Source organism: Metopolophium dirhodum, chromosome 4 (assembly GCF_019925205.1).
Source record: "Metopolophium dirhodum isolate CAU chromosome 4, ASM1992520v1, whole genome shotgun sequence".
Taxonomy (NCBI): Eukaryota; Metazoa; Arthropoda; class Insecta; order Hemiptera; family Aphididae; genus Metopolophium; species Metopolophium dirhodum.
In genome coordinates this window covers 19,133,452-19,160,730 of record NC_083563.1, presented here as the reverse complement: position 1 = coordinate 19,160,730, position 27,279 = coordinate 19,133,452, and the positions used below count along the sequence as shown (strand labels likewise).

The window sequence follows — 27,279 nt, the reverse complement described above, 5'->3', positions numbered from 1 at the left end:
TAATTTACTGAGGGCTTATTGTATACTATTTAGTATTTACTCTAGTATTTACTCTTTAGTATTAACGTACACTGAATTATTACCTTAACATATGTTTTAAGAAGTGTATATGCAATGCTCACACAATAATGTCGTAAGTAACGAATACGTAATAACGTATAGGTATTTCACATTCGGGGAGTGGAAAAGGACTTAAATATTTCGTATATATATTGGGGTCCGACAACAGTTTTAATTTTTACATTTTTACAATTTCTGGTAACCTGGTCCAAAAACTGTTCGACAATCGTTTCCGGTTAAAAAGTGTATACATTTTTTTTTAAACTTTATAATAAAAAGTAATTAAGTAATTAATAGTAAAAATATTACCTATACGGATGCGACTACGGTATTACATGATACTAAACCGGAAAAAAATAAATAGGTATCATACATAATATTATGAAATCATAAAGTAAGTTGATTAGCCAATTTTATAATTTATAAGCCACTAAAAGATCATTTATTATGATGTATCTATCATATGTAGATGTTCATTCAATAACATTTTAATAATATTACATTTATGGTTCAATAAAATATAACAAAAGTGGACAAGTATCTGCTTGATTGTACAATAGTTGTCGAGTGTACCTACATCGTCATTAATAGTAAATAACTGTAATGTATGTGTTAAATTTTAATTCAATAATAAATCATTGCATACGAAAAACTATTTTGAACGGAGGCGATCTATCAGCCTAGTTTATTCTAGTATAATAAGTATATTTTATGATATATTAAATATTTACATTGCTACTATAGTAATTTGTTTTACTATTATACGGTAGGTTAAATTAATTTTTGCCTAAAATATAACATTAATTAAATTATCAATTATTAAAATAATAATTTTAATATACATACCTATTATACTTATATGTATATTATACCTATACCTTAAATTACTATAATTTACCTACCTATGTATTTTTGAAAATGTCATTGTGTATAGTGAAAAATAATAATATAATATATAAAAGTTTCAAACGAATAATATTTTTAATTACAACAAAGTAACAAATAGTTATATATTGTTTAAATATCTCATTTCATCAAAAATTTAACTTCAGATCCAAAAGTCCATAAAAAAATTGTGTATACTCATGTATTTTTAAATATTTTTGAATTACTTTAAAAAAACATATTGTATTAAATGTTCGGCTTATTACGACCAAATATAACATTTTTAACAATACTTTAAAATAAAAAAAATCGTACATTTCAAATGCTTGTAAAAATAGCTTAAAATGTGTCAAGAGATTTTTACAATTTCATTTAGTACCTATAGCTATAGTCGTAGGAATAGAGCATGAAAAATAAAGATATATCTTAATAATATCTTTATTCTTCATGGTATAGAGTTTAATAGGGTTACAACTTACAAGTTTATACGAACAATATTTTTCGAACAATAACTAAATAACAAAAATCGGCTGACTAAAATTGCATAAAAAAAATAAAAACGATTTTTATCAAAAACTGGTTTAGCGTTTAGTTTTCCTCTATTTTTTTTTATTTTACTGATTGTTTTTAAAAGTATTGAAAATGTTAGATTTTGGCATCACATAAAACTCAAAAGTAAAAACTAAACCCAATTTTCTACAAGACAAATCATGAATATACATACTAGTTACTACTCATGAACAAAAACACACATCAATACATTTATACATCAATATATATCAATAATTATTGTCTTCCACCCAACAATTTCCGACCTACCGACTAATGACATTAAATCATCCATCAAACGCAAAATACACGCTAGATGGCAAAATCATTGGGATGCTATTCCGCCTACCAACAAGCTTAAATCAGTTAAGAAAGACACAAAAAAGTGGAACCCACCGTACTTCCTCAACAGACGCCAAGAAGTTGCCATCACAAGATGCAGAATCGGACATTCCTTCACAACCCACGCTTTTCTCATCAACAAAAACCCACCTCCCACCTGCGACGAATGCCATGCCGACCTCTCAATACAACATATCATCCAGGATTGCTCAAAGTACAGGGACGCAAGAAACAATCTAGCTATACCACCGAATATGGATGAAGCACTAAACGAAAATAATATTATTAAAATTATCTCTTTTCTTACTCAAATCCACCTAATAAACAAACTTTAACAATGTAAAAACCCTTTCCGTAGTCATTAAGCTATACTATTTTTTTTTTTTTTGTCTTGTACTCTTAATTCAAGCTAGGCTAATGACCTGTGATGTCGAAGCCTTATTTTCCTAATAAAAAAAAAAAAAAAAAAAAAAATTATTGTCAATGGTAAACATGACATATTCCATAGGTTCATCGTTCATCTATGGTGAGTATTTATAGTATGTTATTTAATAAAATCAATTTGGTGGGTTCTTGGTTATTTTTTTATGATATATTGTCACCCCCATGGGTTCTGATTGATGTACGCCATTGATAGATATTACTAAGTATTTCTAAATATTTAATAATAGTTATAATACTTGATACCTTAACTAAGGTCTAAGACCCTGCATAGTAACAAACGTCAAACATAGGTAGTAATATAGTGTGACTGTGGTAAAATGGAAACTTGTAATCTATATAAAAGTAAAGCTATTATTAAATTTAAAATGTATTTTATTTATTTTATTGTAATTCAAAAATAAACAATAAATAGAATTGACATTTTCACCAATTAATATTTATATTTGCATTTACTAGACAAAGTTACATTTTCAAAAAAGTTTGGAACTTTCTGTAATGTTTATAATTACTAATAAATTTATTTATCATACAAATATACAATGTTTGGTTGTGAGGAAAATAGCTTAAAGATTGAGTACAAGAGTCCTCGTGAGTTTTGCATACCCCATAATTTTAATATAATATATAAGGCTTGAAAATGTAATAAAAGTTCCTTATAACTTGTTATTATTCTTACGACAACTTAAAAATCTTAAAAATACATAAGCACACATTTCATTACACACTTCAATTCAAGTTAATATTTTACGAAATTAGATACTTCAGCGAAAAATGACAATATTAGTTATTTTGTTGTAATTAAAAAAAATATTATTCGCAGGGACTTGAAACTTTTTGCCATTATATTTATATACATATAGTATTATTTAATCTACAGTAAAATGTTCTTATAACAAACCTCTGCAGACCTCCTATATAAGGTGGAAATCTCATTTACTAATAAGAAATAACAACAGTTGTTAAAATGTTAAACATCACCCTGCTTAACCTACATATTCCGTATATTATTTTAGTGTCCATATAATGGAAAAATCAGTTGGTACCGAGTGATTCCGTTATAAGGAGGTTTTACTGTACAAATTACATTTTATAATATCTAGATTAATAATTTATACCACTATTTTATGTTTATACCAGGAAACTATTCACACCGTTCTGTAGTATTGACAACTAGTTAGTAATATAATAATAAATACCTATTATATAATATATTCGATTTGTTTTTGACAACATTAAGTTTAATCTACCATATTAGTTATTACTTGTTACTAATGGAATACTTAATAATATTAGATACTTTATGTATATTAAACAATGCTAAATTTGCAGTTATAATGACATAATGTACTTGACGTTTTTACAGTTACTTTTTATTTTGATCTTTATGTTTCTATATGATTAAAATGAAAAATTACAATTTGATAAAATAAAGGTTGATAGGTTTTTAGACAACTAAAGATATTCACGAGCAAACGTGAGATAGAAAAACGATTTCCGAGTTATGTCAATTAAATATATCAACTTAATACAACTGATGATTTTTAATGTGTTGGTTTCTCGTGACCTAGAAAGACTACAATATAAATTATAATATTATATACATTTGTATTATAATAAATAATAATGATTACCTATATTCATTTTTAATATTATTTTATTATATTAGGCGGTGTTTATATAATATAGTCGTAGACGGTAGACCATAGTTATAAATTGTAATCATATTATTTATTTTATAGAGCTATAATAGGACAACATTGATGCAACATTGCAGCGTAGTTTGAATAACTCGATAATTATACGCGTCGATTGGACATTTGAATGCTTAAAATATTAAAACCAAGTTAACTATTCTTCTTTATTTTTGTTAAAACATCGATTTCAAAGTCAATGACTAAAATCAATATATTCGGAGTGTTACCTGTTGATATTGTTACATTCGAGAAAAAAGTTGAAAAAAATATCACCATAAAATATGAACAATAAATAAATTGAAAATTAACAGATGAGAAAGTAGTTAACATCGACATGATATTATATTTAAATTGATGATTTATGTTAAATATACAAAATATATTATGCATAAAATATGATAATTAAAGTGAATAATTAATTTATAATTTACAGAAATAATTGGAAATCAATTCGTATGGTATAAATGGAAATATTTATGTATTAGAAAATTGAATTTATTGTTAAATGAATTATGAGTAACATTTTACATTTAGCTTACCCGCTTTATAATATGGTAATAAATCTAAAATTGATTATGTAAACCTACCAATTATAATTTTTAGATTTTTTAATGATTGTAAAATATTAAAGATATTATTATAATAATTAAGATGTCAAATTGTATACATTTTAAAACGAATTATGTAAGTCTATAAATAAATTAAAATATCGACAGTTAAAATTATTATGCTATTATTATAATACAATATAATATTAAACTCTATTTTAGTACCATCGAGTGCAATTTAAATACCATTGGTCGTAATCGTACTTTATTCTTATGAATAGCTTTAATTTAATATTTAAAATACTTTCCTAGAATTTTTTTAAACTGTAAGCATTTGTTAGCTAACGTCGATTACCAAATAATTCACCCGATTCTCTGGTCAGTGGTCACGTTATGGAAATGGAATAACTTATAAATCGATGTGTAGTGTAGGTCAAAACAGTTGATGAACACACGCGTAAAACAATACGTTATCTAAAACGATTTGTAATATTTAAATTTCTGTACTGTACGCCATCATCCCAGGACTTTGGAACGCGCATCATACACGTAATATTATAACACATCTGTTGAAAATAAAATATATTAATAGGTAATAACGCGTTCGAGATGGTATTATAATATACTACTATGGACATGGATAAAAAATATAAAATCATTATGCCATGCTATGCATGCTTAGAAGTTAGAACAATAAATTATAATATATTCTAACCCACCGAATTTTGATTTTGATCTTCAAAATACGATGTCGATTGGGCTCAGTTGAATCCAGTTAATTTTTTTTGCATTGGTCATACATTTTAGTATCACGAATTATATTCCCTATCATTCATTACGATTAATAAATCAGTACATTTGATATTTGATACAAATCATAATATTGGGAGTATAATTTTTTTTTAATCTATTTAATGCAACGAATTTTTTCTTTGCTTAGAAATCGTCAATCGGTTGCTTTTTCAATAAACTCCCAAGGTGGGTTTTTTTCTCCTCTAATACTTTTTTTCATACAATATCCTATATTCCCGTCCCTTTCAATTTCGAACTGTACATTTCGTACCGTAGCAGTGCCATTCGGTTCGCATAAAACTGATTAACGTGTATTATTGTAAATGTAACAAATACATTTTGTTGACATTAGTATTTGTCAGTTGTCTGGTGGCTGAGGGTGAATTAAATTCCGGGAGAGGCATACACCTACACGATACCCCACACCCTGGAGTATACTTGGATGCAACACCGATTGCACTTATAGTTCTATAAAAAGTACAAATATTTAATAAAAGTCGGGGAGAGGGACGGTCGAATAGAAATTAAAAATATGTTGAAGGTTTCTGTGAAATTCTAAAACCAGATTCTGTGAAATATTAATTATTATTAATATAAAAATGTTTGATTATCTCGTGCTCACGTGTAACAAAGAACACAGATGCGGATATAAGATAAAAGGTGGGCAGGTGGCAATAACAGCAATTTTTTTTTTACCATCATTAATTCATTGAATATAAAAAAAAGCCGGATAAGTGGGTGTCACTCTGCTGTACAGTAGATTACAAGTGGGTCACTGAAATAAATGGTGTTAAATTTGAATTCGATTCGAAAATGAAAAACGATTCTGAGCGGAAACGGTTTGTCAGCCTTAGATACTTTATATTATATTGTTATTATTAATACGGTAGCCGGTAAGTTGAATTAATATTATTTGCATTTATTATTATCATATTTCAATATTTGTATATAATAATATACTTGAAAAATTACAATTACCCACAAATAATATTTTTAATTTACTTAATTAACTAAAATCGTTGTTCTATTTTTGAATTACAATAAAATAAATCAAAATATTTTGTAAATTATATCGTGTATAGAAAACGCAAATATGGTCTTTTGTTTTAGAGTTACACCGAAAACCAAAATCGATTTTGTTAAAAACCGATTTTGCGTAAAAATTCCCGTTTTTCCTTAATTTTTTTGTGTTTTTCCCGGCTCTTTTGAAAACTACTGTGTATTTTCAATTTTGACCTCCCGAATGCCCCAATTAGATTCACTTTCCCATCGAACTAGATACTGAAGTTGAAAATCGAAGCATTTTTCTAATCAAAAAGAAGATGATACAAAAAAAAATAAAAAAAAAAACACATCATTGTGAACCCAATATCGCTCCGCTCAGAATCTAAAATCTTTCGCATAAATTATTATTTTATATACTTCTTAAAGTTTGGTCGATTATATCGTAGTTTTAAGTTTGTTATATTTTAATTATATATTATATTTTATGAGGTCACCGCTCATGTGAATTTCAAAGACATATTTCTCTTTGGTGAAGCCGGAGTGTGACATTGTTTCATTGTTATTACTTTATTAGTTTAATTATTTGCTCAATTTCTAAGCTTACGAAACCTGATTCGTGGCATTCGTGGCAATGCCAACTTTGTTAATATCACGTAAAATATTTGATAATATGTTTAGTAATAATAATATGATAATAATATGTAAATATAGTACATTGTTTATTGTAAATTATAATTCTGAAAAGCAATTCTTGAATCGAAGGGGAACATGGTGGAACACACTGGAACGAAGTCCATCTCGTTTAATGTATAATCTAAGAGTACCCCTTTTAATTATATCCCAATCAATAAAACATTTAATTATTTAAGTAGGTATGCTCATTTTTTTTAAACAATTTTTACCCCTTCTAATTTGTTTTCAAATCAAGCACTCTGTAATAGTTTAAGTGTATAATACTGTGAACATAACACAACACGATGCAATATGAATTCGATTTTAAATATTATAATACTAAATTATTCAATTATTGTCGTAATGCCTACCATTTAAAATTATGTCATATTAGTATTATACGCAGTAAGGGCGCAGGTGAATCAATACTGTACTCGTATATTTTACTATATTCCCACTTTATCAAACACTCAAATACTCAACTATAATAAACTATGATATTATAAGAATATTATATTACTATGAAACACACGATAGGTACGTGCTATAAAATTTATAGTATTTCCAGGGTGGCTAATTTTATTAAAAGTTTGCGACAATATCGTCGACCCAAGAGTTGGGCACTATAAAAATTAAAAACGATAATGACTAATGACTAATGAGTAATGACTAACGACTTATGAGTATAATATTATATAAATTATATTATTATTATTAATCTACTACTTGGATTTCACAGATATCGGATAATAATAATAACATTATGTAATATTTTACGTCGTCGAACTACCGACCAAATTATTTATAGCCTACAAAGTATATAATAATAATAATAATAATAATAACACGTATAATTTATACCTACATGTTGGATATTTTTATCGGTCAAAAACGTACACACACGTTTTGGGGACAAAAATAGAATAAAATGTAATACTATCGAAATCCTCGAATACTATTTTCATACGTGGACAGGCGTACGATATTATTATTATACGCATTAACGCATGTACCTCTGTACGGTTTTATTATTTTAACACGCACTTCGGACTTGGAGAACGACGTTTAATATTTTTATCGCATTGCGTGCAATGCCCAGAAATATTGAAGTGCATAGTGGTCGTATTGTGTTATCAGATTTTTGATTATCAAAGCAACCCAAAGAAATCTCTCGTGGTTACGTAGATTAGATGACTAAATGGAACCTCATACAGATAGTAATTTCTTAATGTTTTTTAATACGAAAAGATAAAACAATTCTTGGAATAATTCTTATAAATAAAATATCTTTTGTTGGGTCTATAATAATAATATAAACTACGACGGTCAAATTATGTACACAGCAGATTGTGCTCCAGTCTAAACTCTAAGCGGTCAAAGTTGGTCTAATTAGAATTTATTTATAATAGACAATAGTACCATAATAGTATAATCTTTCTAATAATTCGGACTGTAAATTATTACACATTTTATATACGAGCAACGAAATTTAGTATGTATAGGTACTTAAAAATAATTATTAATTGATAGTTTAAAATCTCTACTAGGAAAATAAATTGTTGTAAATCTAATGCGGGTTATAATGAAAAATATTTCAATAGTATTCAAATTCAAGGTCGAATGCCGACGATTCCCTCGGAAATTTTAACGTATTTACGTCTACTCCAATTAAATCGTCCGTAAAAAAAAACGAACTACAAACAATAATTTAAATTTTATATTCAAACGACCCTGTTCGTCGAATTAATTTTATTTTAATATCTGGTTTCTTTTTTTTATTGTTTTGTATTTCTTTGTAGAAATAATATTTATTGATATCCACTCATTGAAATATGCATTAAATTTTAATAAAATTGGAAATAAATGTTGTCGAAGGATCTCTGCTGATAACTTTTTTACCTCAGAGATTTTCAGAATAGAATTTTTCGCAATATTATCACCACGTCCAAAGGCCGCCTTTATCATATTTTATCAGAAACTGATGTGGTTTTGTCCGTGACCCAATGAAAAGTCTGAACTTTTCAATGAAAACTATGAGAAATAAATGATTGTTAAACCCTTAAACCCCGATTAAAAAAAAGTGCATTATCGTTGAATATTGACCACAAGGCACATTGTTGTGAAATGATACTCGGATTAATTAATAATAATGTTATATTTTAAAAATTAATGTACTTTCTGCCTGTTTCACTCTCTCGCCGTTTCACACTCTCTCTCGTCTCGTGCATCACGAGCTTCGAACGTTTGTTGTAGTAAAATCAGCAAGCGGGTAGTCGATCATCAATGGTTTTATAAGGTTTTGTTCGGTTTGTTTTATTTACTTTTGGTCCCGGTTACAATTTATTGACGCTTTGTGATCCTCGGCTATAATAGTATAATGACGACAATCATTAGCCAAGGAGTGATCATTTTTGCGGATTTAGTAGAGCCAAAATGAGTTATTTGTGTGTACATTGTTGGCGGGCGGGTGTGAAGGACCTTGACGTGCGTATTAACGTTGCGCAAAAAAAAAAAATGTTAAATCTCGTTCAGCACGTTTTTAAACAACGAAATCCCGCCAAAAACCTTTTACACAAACGCTTGTGGTGTGTAACTCATAGCATTGCATTTAGGTAGATAGCCCCGAACGGCCAAAATACGCGCCGCTAAGACCTTGAATATATTGCGAGCAGCTGTATTAATTGTTATTTCGTTACAAAAGTATCGATTGTTTTAAGTGTTCCATACAAAATAATATACAATACGAAACAAAGAATAAATACACGTGTAAACTGTACAGTGCACATCAAATAGAGTAATAATTATTGACGTACCGAATTATTGTCGAAAACGTGAAATGTTGTAGGTTAGAAAGGAAAATAAGGATTTTTCTTTTATATTAATATCATAAGCATTTTTGATAAGTAATAATAACATGATTTTTATTTTATATTTTTATGTTCAATTTGTATTTTGTATAGGCACCTGAGATTTGTGCGGCTTAGCTTATAATTTATATTCTACGTTTAAATAGTACCTATTGCGACAGTGTTCACAGGTCCTAAACTATTATTAGAATCTACTACTTAAATACTTAATTAGTACCTATTTAGTTGGGGATTGGAAGCGGCGATTTTGTCTTTGTCTAACACATGTGGAACATAATATGCATTTAGACGTATTACCGATTGATCTAGTGAAGCAATTTTAGAAACCTGAAATCAGATTTGAATTGTCGTCATGTCTACTTCATAATATATCCAATCCCATATTTTTGATTTTATCCCTCTAAATCCAAAAAATATTTGTACTAAAAAAGAAAATGTATTATTAAAATGTCTAGAGAAGTTAATATCAAAAAATTAAAAATCTGGCAAAGTCGATCTCAAGTAGGCTTGACGAAAAATTCATATCTGTTTTTAGAATTCTTTTCACTTCACTAGATAAATCGGTACGTTGGAAGGAAAACACGTCTAAATTTCTATATTCCACATAATATTATGTTTAGACAAAGACAGAAAATCCCCGCTTCAAATTCCGTGGGTATTAAGTATTTTGATATAACCGATAAAACTATAAAATATGTATATGATTGCCTTATGTGTACATAATAATTAAGTACGAGGTACAAGGTACCTATTATACTTGTCCATTTTACTAAACCTGTCCATTTTAGTGAGTTCGTCAACTGTAATACAACGTAGGTAAGTAGGTACTGTACTGTACAGCACTACAGATAGTTTTAGTATACTTTGTTCAATAATTATATGGCCAAATTGAAAATGATCAAAACATATTTTCCAGAGACAGAAATATCGGATAAGTGATAACTTGTGTTATACAGTGATCATAAATTCCCTTGTCCAAATGGGAAACACTTTCTAAAATTAATTAAAACTGTCCTATATCTATTGGATACAATTATAGAACATTTAATGCTTACTATTTAGTTGCTAGGCACGCTAATTATTTTGACTTTTGTAAAATATTTTAATTAAATAGTAAAATATCATTTAAATATTACTTTTTATTAAACATAAAATATACTATATAATTGTAATTGATGATAAGTGGCCAATGCTTCAACCGTGTCGATATTTCGTAACAAGAATCATGAGACCAAAATATTTATTTTTATGAAACAAATAATTGAAAAAAAAAAATAGTTGAAGGATAAAACCGGGACTATTTAAATAGGGGGACCCAGATTTAAAAATTGAGACAATACTTAATAATGTGGGACGTCTGTCCAGACAGAACTATAATAACAGTAATAACAACTTTAATTTAATAATGTAATGTTAAAAAATCAACGCTAAAAATAAACATTTATTATAGTTTATGAAATATTGATAAGTGATAATTATAGTCTGGCTCACGAAAAATACAGTACATAATGTACCTAAATATCGATAAGAAACTCTATGGATTCAGAACTGTGTAAATTAATAATTACATTTACAAATTGATTGATTGTTTAATATTTTCTGACTGTTTTTAATTAGTAAATTGTGTTTGTTACTATCATTAGTTCTTGTAGTTCCAGTGAAATATTTATACAATTAATACATACTTACGAATGTAAAGAAATAATAATAATATAATGTGTGTTACTAATGTGTAATTTATTATACATCGTATTATCGCGCATAAAAATGTAAGTATAACAGACAACAGCATGTATGAAAATATTATATACTGTCAATTTGTAGTTCCAAACATTTATGTTAAAACATATTGCAATAGGTACTTTAGATAAAAATATTTTATAGTTTTCCAATACCTACAAACAATTTATTTTTTTTCATAAAAGTTTTTTTTTGATACCCAAGTGCCAATTTTAGTATTTTCAGTAGTAACTTATAACCAAATTGACTCCAATATTAGTGAAATACACACAATATGTTGTTGAACTTTGAATAGTATACAATTTTCCAATAATGAGATTGTAATATTATGACGTTTGTCCTTGTAAAAAATATGTTAATCATGAAATTATGAGACAAATTTATCCCGAAAAAACGTGAAATTAGACTTTTTGCTATCCAATACAGTGTTATTTTTGATATTTTTAATTTTAGTTTTTCGTCTTATCACGTTTTTGTTTAATCGAATGGCAATCGTCCATCGGGTATCGACGGTATAGGTTTCATGAACGTACGTTTTACACAGTACCTACCTGATAAATAAAATATTTTTCTACGTCGTAATATTATTGTCAAGTAAATTTAAATAAAAACAAAATTTTGGAATTTCATAACAAAAATTCATAATTATTGCGACACTACGAATATTACATTACACTTATATTACATTACGCAGGGTCCCATTTGGCATTTGGACATATCACCTGGCGGCTGATAGTGTAGATCATAGGTGCACATTTACCTGTACACATTGAACAATAATTACCTAATGATTTTTATCACGTATTTTATGTTTAAAAAATGTATTATGCTGTGCATTGTTCAATGTGCTGGTATAAATTGATGTATATAATATATAATGGAATTTACGTTACAATATAATCATTAAATGTACAAACTGACAAACTATGTAGTATGTCTTACCAGTTACCACACAATTTTAGTGATTTTACAGAAGAGTTGGTTCATAAAATTGTTTTAGACAAATTATAAAAAAGATGGTTAAACATTGACATGTCACGGAATTCTGAGTTAATATTAGCTATATTGAAATTGATATTATGTTAAATCAAACATTTTCAGTGTCATAGGTTTCTAAATTGGGCTGTATAATTTTTTTGAATTATCATACTAACAAGATTTATTTTATCTCTTTATAGTTTATTTTAATTTCATTGAATAAATTGTCTATTAAAATTAAGTATTTAGTGTACAATATATTTGAATACACGTGTATTTATTAATACAGATGATATGTAATTTTGTGCAAATTTAAAATTGAATTTACATAATAGGTGTTGTATCTATAAATATTATTAACTATGATGATTGATGAGAGACGTCATTCAGTAATATAACTGATGTAAGTATAGTACACTGTCACTAGTAAAATAAAAAAAATATTTATCATAAACATTAGTTTTGCTATTGTTCAATATTGTTCTATACTCTGTTCAACGAGAGAACGCACAGATACTGCGCATCCCCCCGCGTCACACTGCTATCGAAACCGGTTCTTCTATGGCAGGATGTTGCGTGGGGGAACCAGTTTTGGTCGGTGCGCCGTGCGTTCTCTCATTGAACAGAGTATATATATCACTAATAATTTACCTACGCATATTCTATGTTCTAAAGAATAAGATAGGTAGTATTCGCGTTGAACGGAAAGAAAAGTAAAAAAGAAAGAATAAAGATTATTCATAATATTATATTAACTAATTTTAAGACTGTTTGAGTTTTCATCAAAATGGTGACTGATATTTCCAAGTATAACTTATACTTTACAAAGTTTTCGATTTTACAATAAAAGTGTGTTCTGAAATTCCACTGACACTACACGATTTCACCAATAGTGCACTTAATGTTTTGGAATCAAATACGAAAATATTATGTTTTTTGTGTTATTGTGGTAAAATAAACTAAACTAACTTAGGGCCGTTCTTACAATGTCCGGTTAAAGTTAACCGACACTTTACCGTACACTAACATAACTTTCCATAAACATTGATAACAAATAATATTTTTATAAGATTATTATTGCTCTGTGATGGAGAAAAACAGTTCACAATAGTAATTTCACCTTTAAAATCGGTAAGCGAACGGTTTGTGAGCACCAACTGTACTTTGCAATGAGTGCACGGTACTATTATACAGTGCATACATTCAAATTGAATATAAAACATTACACCAGAATGGGTCACTAAATATTGGTAAAATGGAAAACGCTATTAATGTCTAAAATTCAAGTACAACATATTATATTGTGATCATGTGCATAACTAGACAGTTTCCAGATGACGGTAATAAGTTATTACCAATAACTGCTAATAAGTAGTATCATATAAACCAGTTACCACGTAGACATTATAGCATCATAAATCATTATTAATTTGAAATCCATATTTCCATTGAAAAAAAAATGTATATTGAGGTTGTTTAACGAAAGGATTAAAAAAAATTGTCTTCATTGTTTATTTTAGATTCTTGTCCCATTTATTATTAACCGCCTTTTCATCATGTTTTAGTAATATTTTCAGGTGATGTTATAGATTTAGATTTTTTGGACCGTACGAACAGAATATTATTACGGTGTGTTTCACTTTGCCTGCATTGTATATATAATGCAAATCTTGCAATTATCGCAATTGTGAAGTTATTTTTTGTTGTTGGATAACTCTTATCTAGAGTCACGTTATATTAAAAATAATAATTTATTAGCGATATAATATGTAGCTCAAGCTTGTGATGGTTAATTTAAATCGTTATACCAACAATAATTATGGTATCAGTTAGAAGATACAATACGATTGTATAGTGAACTATTCTATGAGCTCCTTAAACAATTTTCAGACGAGCAACTAAAACGACAGGAGTTAACGAAGTGACTTGACGTGCGGTTACGGGTCGAGCTGTACAGATACCGAGCCATCGGAGGATTGGACATTTTTAATGCTCTTGGCGGTGGTGGTGGATTTTTCCGTAGGGCTTTTGGAAACGCTCGGGGACGAGCGAGTCGTCAGAGAATTTAGTGCGTCGTCGTTTTATTCATTTAAAAGGGTAGAATAATTGTTTTTTTTTCTATTCAATGGTGCGTGTTTTTCCTTAATATTATTCAACATTAATATATCCACGCGTACGACACATCGTACATGGAAATGAAAACCGTATAGCCGTGTAGTACGTGTATATAGTAACTTTTCCGCCGGTACAACGAAAGCCGGCGCCAACATAAACAAAAATAAGAATAAATTGGGTAAAAGAAAAAACTGTGCTCGGAAAATGTTCATTTGTCTCTCATCTGCCGGGCGCCACAGCATTTAATTCCAAAACTCCGTTACTGATGTGTGCTGTATATACGTATAAATGTATAGGTAGTTAAAGTCCTTGTCGAGACGACTGTATAACAGACATCATTGAAACGATTGTTTTTTTTTATGAATATTAAAAGAAACAAATCAGTCGTGGGTATTATGTTGTAGATGTTGTATGTGTGGATCATATTATTGTGACGTATGATGGATAATATTAAATTATGTGATAATTTTAGTAATGATTTATATGGACATCTATGAGCAGTATAGTGTTTTATAAATAATAATGATGGATTTTGCGGATTTGGAAGTCTTTGCGTAATTTTTGATTCTTATAAATCTGGGGGCAATCGCCTTTTTCTTATAACATTATTTTGGAAAATTAGAATTTTTTTGATGTGTGGAGACTCTCGACATGCGTTTTTAGATTTTTTTATTTGGTGTTGTTTTGTAATTTAGTAAAAATATGGTTCCATCACGTTAACCTAAAGGTTATCCAATGTGGCAATGTTACACTAAGGTATTTAACTGCGGATGACATCCATTATAGTACATATACTAAGATGTATTATAAACTATAAATTATCGGAACACGATTGCGTTTATAACGAATATTTACCATATACATAATATAGGTATTAATTTAGTTAATCTATAGTAGGTTGTTAACAGTCCGCTTATGGAATATGGAGTTGGTGGCTGTTATAGAACTGACTATTTAAGTACGTAAATATGATAGTAATAAATTGTATTTATTTTAATAGATATTTATATAATCACAAATCATAGTATCTATAAAATAACAATTAAATACACATCCATACATTGTATATTTTATTAAAATATCTTCAACAAGTTATGCACTATAATAATAATATATAGTATACCATAATTTCTAATAATATATCATGCAATAAATAACCATAGATATTTAAGAGCCACGCGTGATTAAAATCGATTACTACTTACGCTTAAAATTTTACCTACAATAGGCACCAAATTTATTTTTACATATTTTTAAATTCATTTAAATGTTGTGCCATAAGCCCATAAATTATCTTTGATTAAAATATTAAATATTATAGACTTGTATATTTTGTAATTTTACTCGTGAAATAATTACTTAGGTAGATTATAAAAGGAGTTTATATTTTATGGTTCACTTAATAGTTTTCATAAAAACAAAATTTGTCAAATATTGAAATATACCAAAAATAAAAAATAAAAAGGCAATTGCAAGGAAAATTCTGTGCTCCGGTTATTAGGTCAAGTGAACGATAACACAGCGTGTACCGTACGTAGTGTGTACGTCTGGTGGTTGTTAAATGAGCATTCATAATTCATATTGTACGTTTGACGTTAGTTATTTTTAATAACATTCTAACATACATGCTACAATAATATTATAATATATAGATAATAATATACTTTGCATACATATATGTATTATGTAGATATCGTTTATAGTTACATATTGACATGTCTGTTTCAGTAAAATGCGATTGTAGGAACTACACGTTGTCGATTAATCCCCCTGGGCTTAGATATATTTTGCATGTCAATTGACTGGACGAATCTTATAATATTAATCGCAATATTATAAATTATTGTACCTATATTATTATGCACCTACTGTTAAGACTTAAGACTGTTGACGCATTATCTGGTGCATAATATAGTATACTTGAGTGCGTATAATAAAATTCCGGAAGAGGTCTATCGACTATCCCATTATCTCTTGATAATTTAGTCCTAATATTCTTATCGTAAATAAATACATAATGTCCTTAGTAATAGGTTGTAAGGTAGGTACATAATTTATTTGATGACCTCGAATGATGTAAGTAATCGATATGAAACTACGATACTGAAGTTGGTTACTTGACTAATAATTGTAATTCGTAAATATATTACAAATTGTATAAATTGTTTATTAATTCATATTATATTGATTATTGAAATAAATTGCTTATTAAACTCGTTTAAAAAGTGGGTGTATGACGTAGGTACCTACCAACGTTTAAAAAATACTGTTACTCTGATAACGTCTAAAATTGTTTATACTTATTATAATTTGTTAAATAAGATGATACTGATAATACATATTTTAGATGAATTTTTTTCCAAATCATGGCATTAAGACGTTTTTTTTTTTGGATAATCTCATGAAATTACTCTGTAGATTTAAATATTTGAAGCAGATTGAAATTAATAGAATTTAAAATTATAAAAACCTCTGAGAATTGGAAGAATCAAGAATGTAGTGTAGGTTTTATCATAATTAAAAATGTTTAACATTTTAAGATTTTTTCAAGCACGTTCGTTTCCAAATTTCAATTGTTTTTTTTCGGAAATAGTTGAAAAAGCTCTTTAATTTCTATTAAAATTTTTTCTAACAATTGCCAAAGATTATTTAGTATTTATTAAAATTAAAACATAATAACTTATAAGTTATAACATAAGTTATACCTAACAATTTACAAAAATAAACGATACACCGATATTGTAAGTGATTGATTTTTATATGAAATTATCGTAGGTAGGTATAATATTTTTGACTTTATACGAAGACTTAATATGTACATAATATTATCATATATTATTTTATATTAATAAATAATTTGACATAAATAAATTACGTGTAATGCTAAATATTATTTATTCTATTTAATACCTATTCATTTGTACCTATAGTTAGAATTTGTAGTTATAATATATTAAAATTACATATTACATTATAAAAAGGTTATCGATGTATTGTTTTTTTTAGAAACGACAATTCGATTCACGAATTGTTATCTTTTGTTATATAATAGACTCATTATACTTTACCTATAGATTTATTTAATCAATGTTTTCCAAATAATTATTATCGTGGGTCATAAATTTATTATAAGTTCATATTAAACGAAATTTTGTAATTTTAGATTCTGAGCGGAGCGAAAGTATATGTATTGATTTTAGAATGATGTGTTTTTTCCGTCAGTCGGCAACTTTTTAGTTACTAAAATCTCTCCTTGAAAATGTTCAAACTGTTTTTCAGTTAGAAATTCATAAAAGTTTTTCCTTTCATAGCTAACATTAGACATTTTGATAAAAAATTTTCTCACAAATTTAGTACATAGTTTACATAATTTTTTATGAGCGTTTAAATTTAAAATTTTTAAGATATTGGATTTTCATCAGTAAATTAACGAATTTTCATCTATCAATTTTTGATATTTTGTTGTATTTCCAAAACGATTAACCGTTAATTCTAGAGATGTTTATCATGTTTTCCATACATGGTAAAATGCTAAAACAATTTGGACTCTTTTTGAACTATTTATAGGTATAATAATTTTTCAGTTAGAAATTCTTAAAAGTTTTCATTTTCACAGTTAACATAAGACATTTTAATAGAAGGTTCCTAATAAGTTTTTGTACCTCAATCAAAAAGAAAAGGTTTACAGGAAAGTCACGCTATTTATAGCCATGAGATATTTTCGATCATTGTTAATTTTTTTAACTATTAAATTTGATTATTTACTCAAGTGTGCTAGGCTGACCTTAGATCATATATGATCTAAGAGGCTGACATAAAGTCTCAGCTCAGAATTGTTTTTCGTATACAATGATTTATCATTGAATTCAAATATAACACATCTATTACAACGATATGTTCGATAACTATTTAAATTTGTAAATGTAGTTTAAATAAAATTTAAATCAAAACAAGCTCGCTCTAGACAAATATAAAATGTATGACGTTCACATTATAACTAAGAGTCCTACTGTATAATATTGTGTGATAATTTATTATGTAAATTGTAAATGTAACTTGGATAAATGCTCATAGAAAATTAGTTCAAGAAATCGTTTGAGTAAAAAAACTAAAATAACGGGAACATACTTGACACCATTAGAAATATTGAGATGTATAGGTATATTATATTTATGTGTATAAATTAAGACCTAAGTAAAAACTATTTCTGCGTTTGTCATGATACGTAAATCGAATCCTCAATATAAGTCAAAATATCATATAATTAAGGTTTAATTATATTATAGTTTACTGTAGAATGTTGTCGTGGATGTTATTTTAAAAGTTTTGACTTTATGTCTCATACATTTTTGTAAATGAATAAAAATAATTAAAAATATAATTTTAGATTCTGAGTGAAGCGATGAATGTATTGATTTTACAATGATATGTGTTTTTTTTTTTTTATTTTTTTATTTTTTTTGTATCTGTCGCCTTTTAGGACAGTATAAGTGTTTGGATTTTCTTCAACAGTAACTTTTCTGATAGGAAAGTGAATCTAGTTGGTACTTTGAGGGGGTCAAAAGTAAAAATTTCTCAGTAGTTTTCAAACACGACGAATTTTGAACTGTTTACGGACATTTTCAGTTTCCTTTTTTTTTATAGTTTTATTTTCTATAAATATCAATAAAATTTTATCTGTTGGGTAAAAAAGCTTGAAAATTTAATAGAAGGCTCCTAGGTTATTGTTTCAAAGGCAGATGTAAAAAATTAAAAATCCTTAGTCACAGTTTTTATTTATAAGCATTTAAAGTTCAAATATTGACAAAATACGGAAAAATCACGAAAACTAGCAAATTATTTTGAGTTGAGAATTCATAAAAATTTTTCTTTTTAAATCTGAGATTTGAACATGTAATATAATTATTCATTAGTTAATCTACCTTTATCAAAAAAAAAATGTCAACAAGAAAGTCTAATTAAATTTTTATGAGCGTTTGAAATTGATATTTTTACAACATATGATATTCACTTGATTTCTCATGTAACGATTTTCTTATTTTGTTATAATTAAAAAACGTATGACTGTAGATACTTAAAAATATCACTGAATGTTTATATTTTCATTTTCTATACACCATAAAATTTTGAAAATATTTTGACTCTTTTTGAGCTGTTTACGGACATTGTCAGTTTTTAATTTTTTCAGTTTTTTTTTCTATAAATATCAATAAATTTTTATTTGTTGGGTAAAAAAGCGTGAAAATTTAATATAAGGCTCCTGATATATCGTTCTAATAGCAGTTGAAAAATATTAAAAATACATAGGCACAATTTTTTTTTATAAGCATTTAAAGTTCAAATTTTGACAAAATTTATCAACTTTATAATACAATAATTATTTTTTAGCTAAAAATTTATAAAATGATCAACTTTTATAGCTAAGGATTGAAAATTGAAAACAAGGCTCCACGTAAATAGGGTATATATAAATTACTTTATTTACAATAATATCATCAAATATACTTGGTAATATCCTAGGCTGACTGACCGTTTTCGCTCAGAATCGTTTTTCTTATACAATGATATTATATCATTGAATTCAAATTTAACACAATCCATTACAGTGACCCACTTGTAACCTACTGTACAGCAGAGCGACATCCACTTACCCACCTTTTTTTCCTTAATATAGCTTGATAGACTTGTATACATTTTATATTTTGAATTCATTTTCAGGATAATATATTATGTATACTGAATTTTAAAGCGAATTTATTGAGATTTTAAATGCATCTTCTTAGGTTTTCAAAGTCTTGTGACCTTATGGGCAAAAAAATTGTATTAAAGTGAATTTCGTAAAATAAAATAAAATACATTTATTTAAAACTCTGCTTGTTTCTCAAAAATATTTATTTAAACATTTTGGAAATTGGAATTTCGTTATATGGGAGTTTCACTGTAACTGTACTAGAAATATCTAACATATATCTACCTACACATATCTCTTTCTATGTGGATAATTGATATTATGTCCGATAGTCTATCTTGAGTCTTGCTCCATGATAGTGGCTGCACGTTTGAAAGGTTTATAATTATTTTTTAGATAATGACGATATTTTAGGGTGCTAGTTTTTTCAAAGTGCTAAGCACCCTTAGCACCTCTGTGATTTGAACCTGCAATGAACTGAAATTTCTATCTATATATATCGATAAAAGTAGTAAAAATAATAAAAATTGTCTTGTACTCGATTAGCTGAAGTTCGAATATTAATAATTAGGCGACAAACTTCTAGGTGACTTCTTACGTTATTGTGTAACAATAATAATAAAAAAATTAGAAAGTTTCACTAATGATTGCCTTCTTTTTCCACTGTAAATATAATATAATAATATGCACTATCAGCCTTAGTCATATATGTGACTAAGGATATCTTGCATATTTATTCAATAAAAATGAAAAACAAATTAAACTTCATAAAATTAAAACACATGTTAAGTGTTGATATCGATTGTGAATAATATATTAAAAACGATTATGTAAATCGAGGAATTGATATAATATAAAAAACCATTATAATAATTATATTATTTCGTATAGTGATTAGCAGTGATAAGATTAAAGACGTTTAATTTAAAGAATATTAATTTATAAATGATTTTTTTATTATGTCAAATACATGTTAACCAGCGTATTATTATATTATACTTTTTAAATACAAATTAAAAAATTAATGTAAGTACTGTCCCATTATGGTATAATATAAATCTATGATTTAATTAATGCTTTTGATGACTGAAAATATATTTAAAAATACATTGTATAGTATAGACATTGCAAATATTTTAACGATTTTCTTAAAATTGTATATTATTAAACCATAAACTTATCTGAAGAACCCAATTTATCAAATTTTTAACTGATAGAAATGTATAAAACTTTTGTGGAACTATAATGCACTCCCGAAAAGTAACAATTTATGATTAACCTTAACCCTTAAAAGATTTCTCTCAATTTAAAAATATGGCATTACATTACTTTTTGTTGTATAATTATAAATTAGTGATTGTAATTATACCTTCATACAGACATTTTTATCTGAGGTACATAATTATACACAACTTCAACGTCAGTTTTTATAATTCACTCGTTGTATCTGCAATTAATTTATTCGGTATAAGACTATAGGGTATTCTATACACTTTAAAAGTATGTTTTATACTATAGATATTTAATTGCTACAAGCAATATAATTACTTTTTACGGAATGTTTTTAATTTAATTGCTGCACAATTTAACAATATTGTGGGAAAATATTAATTTTATTGTTACAGACTTGGGTAGTATTCTGAATACTTTTTAAATACTTTTTTTTTGAAAGTATTCAATGCGTTATTTTGAATACTTTTTACAAGTATTCTGAGTATCGTATTCGGAATACTTTTTTTCTTATATTGGTATACTCTTACATATTATTACTAATTATTACTTATTAACTATATTAATTTGAATATAACTTATAACCATAATAGATAGCTAGATAGGTGTGTATTATCGAGATTATAATAATGTTAATTTATTTTATATTTTTATAAACACAGAATTGAAAAAATAATATTTTTGCTATTGAAATCTAAATCTACTAAAAAAAAGTATTCAAAAAATATTTGGAATACTTTTTGTGAAGTATTCCAAATACTTAGGAATAGTATTATCATAAAGTATTCGAATACATATTCTGAATTAGTACTTTATTTTTATTATTCGGAATATGTATTTGATATACTTTTAAAAAGTATTTTACCCAAGTCTACTTATCTAATATATAATTTTTATGTAAGTTGCTTAAGGGATATCATTTAAGCAATTTCTAATATCGTCTTAGCCACCCGGGATCTGTGTGTTAGTTGTAATTGATTATTAGTGTGAGTGAAATTCAATTTGGGTACCACTCTCGTACACGCATGCATTTGTCAATAACTCGATAATAAAATCAAATTCACTATACGAATTTTACAACTAAAATTTATAAAACTAAATTAAGTTAAAGTTGTCTGATTTTGATTCTGAAAAAATATTTGAACTCAGCAGAAAAATGTCCGTTTTTAATTTTAGTTTTAATTTTAATTATGATTTGAAAGAATTAATATGTTCAATTTTTTAATATTACAGTTGAGTGTGGACAATAATATAAGATTCAATTTTTGTGAATTGTTTCGTTCGATCTATAGGAAATTTTCTGTTAAGTTTAAATTTGTTTTCAGAATCAAAATCGGATTACGTAAACTAACTTTAATTTTGTCAAAATTTAAGGTTTATTCACTATTGAGCTAAAATTGACGGTAGTAGCGAGGCCCTTTAACAAAATGACTCGTAGTCTTATTACTTTTTAAAGTAAATTTAATATAATAGAAGTAATTACTTATTACATTTTTCAATATTAGATGCCACAAAAATTATTTAAATTTATTTTATATTACAAAATTAATTAACATATAAGTACCAATGTTATTAAATATTTCTTATTTCTGATTATACTAACACAAGACGTTCAATTATTAATTTTTAATTTAAAATTTGAAAAGAAATCAACCTTATCAAATATTATTTTTATTTTTGACAATAGTAGAAGTGACTTATTAACAATCAATTTGTCTAAATGTATATTAATTAAATTTGGGTAACCTACATTAGATAATATGCATAATTTAGTACATATTAATAGACTCTAACCAGTACAAATAAAAGTGCTAAGTACCGGTTATCTGGTATAAGTGTTCAATTTTTGACGAGCTTCGTATACTTTTCTAATAACAGTTGATTTAATTTTGTTAATTGTATACAGCTAAAGAGATATTAATCTTATTATTATAATATATTTTATACATTTTAATAGAAATGTGATCAAACGGCGTTTTGGATAGACTATTTAAGCACAGCAATGTTGTGGGTTAATTTTTCCTGTGTTTCATAAAATCATAATATGTAATAAATATTATTATTTTCAATACATTTATTGTCCATGAATTATAATGAATAATAATAAATGTATGATTATGGCCACAAAGCGAATCGGGCTATTCAGACACAAACTGCCACCAACTGCAACAATATTGCGTCGATTATTGTTATCCTAATACTTTTATAAGATGCAGGGTTTGATAAAGTAAATTAAAGCATGACATAGCGAGGGTATATAAGCAATATATAAATGCATACGTATTAGTAATGAGTAATGACCAAGATGAAATTAGTATATATCATGTTCCAATGTTTGTACTTAACGACTATATGCAATTTTAGGCAATTGAGATTGAAACAATATTATAGCAAAAGTTTAATTTTCTTATAATTTTTCTTATAGGTAGAAACAATGTCATTAAAATAAAAATAAATAGTTTGGTACATTTAAGAGGTAGCTACTTAAAATGTATTATTTATTGTATTGAATATTATCATATAGCCATATAGGTAATTTATAAAGTCATGGTAGCTACATTCACACCTATTTTGGTTTCGCATTTAGTAAATTATTAATACATACTCAGATTTATTTTTATTTTATTCATATGTGAAAAAAATACAAATAGTATGACGAACGTGATTTAATCTAGTCATTAATAATTATTCTATAGAAACAATTATTATAAATTTATGATATATTCGTCGAAACCACTGTGCATTTAACAGAACGTCTCAATGTCTCATTGTGTTTTTTAAGGGATTTAATATAGGCAAATTTCATAATATTTTAAGGCCCCGGCAAACCCTTTAAATTTTCAATAAAAACGACCTTAGCGACTGACAATAATTAAGGTATATCTAGTCGTACAATTTAAAAAATCAAAAGATTTTGGATTTGATAAAGAAGTTTACTTTGCATCGGTAGGAGCATATATTTAATATTTTTTAATAGCTTTTAATTTATTTAATATGAAAAATAAAAATGTATAACATTTAAAATGTTTAATACCATCAAGAATTCGCTTAAACTGAAATAGTGCTCCGACGGATGCAAGTCAATCTTGTTTATTTATTTCGGCCAAATCAATTGCAATTAAATAATTATCATAAATTACATTAATAATAGCCGATACATATACCAACTGAGATATAAGCTCATACCTGGTATACGGAGGTCCATTTCAATGGCCCTCCCACTTTCGAAATTTGAACTTCTGACCACGCCAAACGTTTGTGCATCGTTTGTGCAGAAATGTGCACCAAGTCCAATTGTTTGTGCACAAAAACTGAAAGCTCTATCCCTAAAACAAAATAGGGGGGCCATTGAAACGGTAGCCCCCCACATTCAATATTTGGATTTTTTAATTGTGCCAAACGTTTGTGCATCGTTTGTGCAGAAATGTGCACCAGGTCCCGACGTTTGTGCACAAAAACTCCCAGCGCTATCCAAAAAACAAAGTGAGGGGTATTAACACGAGGGTCCCCCTTTTTTGCAATTTTTAATATTTGTCATATTAATAAATGTTGTTTACGTACCTAATAGGTTTAATAGAATTTTACTATTGCCATGTAAACGTATGACAAATAAAATCTTCAAATATTTTTAATTTATCATGAAAGCATTATCTTGTTCTAATGTTTTTGATTTCAAAATTGTATGAATAAATACAGTTTTTTCTTTATGCATTTCTTTACTTTATATTTTATATTATATTTTGCTGATGAAAATGTGTTTATGGACAGGTACCTCAACTCGACGTTGCTGTATGTCCGGTCCAATAATGTAAGTTATAAGTCATTGTATATATTTTAATACAATAAAAGCATAGTAAAAAAATAATTAATAGACTTTATTAATATAGTACCTACTTAATTAATTTAATATACCTAACCGTACCTATATACATATAAATATTATAATAATATATTATTTATGTTTGAATTCATTAGAACAATGGCGTATCAGACGTCGCTCCCAAACCGGTCGACATCCATCTGCATAACTGTGAGTTGAAAACGTCTATATTTAAAAATTGTTATAGTATAATATTTATCTAATAAATTAATTTTCTTTAGCATTCTGCAAGAATGAGCGGTATAGTTTGAAAACTTACCAAAGTTATCTGGTGGATGTCGATACGTTGGTGAGCAGCCGTCGCACATAGGTCTGATGTACCTATGGAAAGTTATTATTGGATCGGTCATAATATTACGTTGAGAAGTTATCTGTCCATAAACTTATTTTCAGATTTGTAGGCCAATTCCGTTGCCATTTTTTAATCATTCTTTGTTTTTATTAAGGTTGAGGTGTAACAGCATTTTAGGGGCTATTGTAATTCCCACTTCCAGGACTTTATCATACATACAGCCGACAGCCCGATGACCTACATTTTTGTGTATTCTGGTCTACCCTATGATGGCCGCGAAGTAACGATCACGTCACCGTTTATCAGATTGCCCAGTTTGAAAGAGTCTCCAACAATTTCATCGGATAGGTACGCCATAAACCGTGGCATAGCGCTGGGCCAGCATCATTTTGTCCGGATCAATATCTACAAAAATGACGTCCCAATTATTAGAAGCTAATAATATAGGTACTTAATATTTATTGTAATATAATATAATATTAAACTCATTATACCCAGTTATTACGATTAAGTAGAAATAATATTACAGTGTCTTTGTCGAACAGTCAGCTGTACGAAGTTTCCGCTGTGCCACAAAACGGGTCGACGCCGGTCGCTGAACATGGGAAGTCCTCAAGTCCACCCAGCATCGTATTGATGAATCAACAATACATCTTACATCTAACATCTTACATCTTACATCTATCATTGCAATCTTATAATTATTCACTTGAATGTATGTAATGCTGAATGTACAGTTAATTTATTACTACCCATCTACAAAGTCAACACTGTATTAATAAAAGTATTTATTGTTAAAATAAAATTGAGTTCTATATTATTTGTAGGTACTTAAAAAATTATTTGGGTATAAAGGAAACATATTTTAATCATACAAAATTAGATAAACTAAAAGACAAAAATAATAAGTAAATACGTCGTGTTAAAAATAGTTTTTAATTAATATAGGTAGGACAGGTACCTATTATGTAGGTAGGTACTTATCCAAAACTCGTTTATCAGGAATTAAATAAAAAGGGAGGTCAATTAAAAAATGGTGGGTAAGTGGATGTCGCTCTGCTGTACAGTAGGTTACAAGTGGGTCACTGTAATGGATGGTGTTAAATTTGAATTCAATGATATAATACGTCAGCGAAAACGGTCAGTCAGCCTATGATATTACCAAGTATATTTGATGATATTATAGTGAATAAAGTAATTTATATATAACCTATTTACGTGGAACCTTATTTTAAATTTTTAATCCTTAGCTACAAAAGTTGAACATTTTATACATTTTTAACTAAAAAATAATTATTAAATTATAAATTTGATAAATGTTGTCAAAATTTGAACTTTAAATGCTTATAAATAAAAATTGAGCATATGTATTTTTAATATTTATTAACTGCTATTAGAACAATATATCAGCAGCCTTATATTACATTTTCACGCTTTTTTACCCAACAAATAAAATTTTATTGATATTTATAGAAAAAAAAAACTAAAAAAATTGAA

General features: G+C 27.2%; 1 long non-coding RNA gene across 1 annotated transcript; it reads left to right on the top strand.

Annotated features, from left to right (window-relative positions):
- The first annotated feature begins 201 nt into the window (after positions 1 to 201).
- LOC132943337 (uncharacterized) lies at positions 202 to 26,545 on the top strand. Its single transcript, XR_009664338.1, has 5 exons — positions 202 to 454; positions 25,379 to 25,418; positions 25,586 to 25,640; positions 25,712 to 26,229; positions 26,312 to 26,545. It is a non-coding gene; the product is annotated as an uncharacterized LOC132943337 (long non-coding RNA).
- Positions 26,546 to 27,279: the final 734 nt, after the last annotated feature.